Genomic DNA, 755 nt, shown 5'->3' on the forward strand with positions numbered 1-755 from the left:
TACGCTGCAACGCACACTGAGGACTGCTGGGCTGCAGGTTCAGTGAGGGCCTAGAATTTAGGGTTTAGGGTTTAGGGTTTAGGGTTTACGAGGGCGAGCTTCTTGGCCTCGAAAGAAAAGAAACTCAAAAGCCTTTCTGCTGCTACTGACTGCCGCAGCAGCAGCGCCACTGTCTGTACAGCTTCAGTGCCGAAGGGGGACTCTCGCAGCAGGTGCAGCACCTGCGCCGCAAACCCTAAACCCTAAACCCTAAACCCTAAACCCTAAACCCTAAACCCCAGGCCGCACGCCCTGGGTGGCAGGCCGCAAACCCCGAGCTTGGCGTGCGTGCTGCTGCCGCGCAGCAGCGGGTCCCGCCGGGTGCGCGCCTGAGCAGCTAGGGTTTAGGGTTTAGGGTTTAGGGTTTAGGGTGTACGGTGTACGGGTTTGAAGGGAGACACAGTGCCGGGCTCCGGGGGGCCCCCCGGGGGCCCCTGGGGGCCCCCACGCCCCTTGGGGGGCCCCTGGGGGGCCCCCCGGCCCTTGAGGGCTTTTGCATAAAAGGGTAAAATGGATTCTGGAGGAGGAGGAGACAAAAAGAAGTCCAAAGACAAAACATCTTTTGCTGCTGGTCTGTCTTGCGGCTGCTGCTGCAGCAGCGGGGCCAGCAGCCGCGCTATTACCAGCGGCACGTAGCAAGACACAAACCCTAGCAGGTCGAACGGCGCTTCTGCTGCTGCTGCTCCTGCTGCTGCTGCTGCTGCCGCTGGTGTTCC

This window comes from Eimeria tenella, genomic scaffold, assembly GCF_000499545.2.
Source record: "Eimeria tenella Houghton genomic scaffold, Eth_scaff1798, whole genome shotgun sequence".
Lineage (NCBI taxonomy): Eukaryota > Apicomplexa > Conoidasida > Eucoccidiorida > Eimeriidae > Eimeria > Eimeria tenella.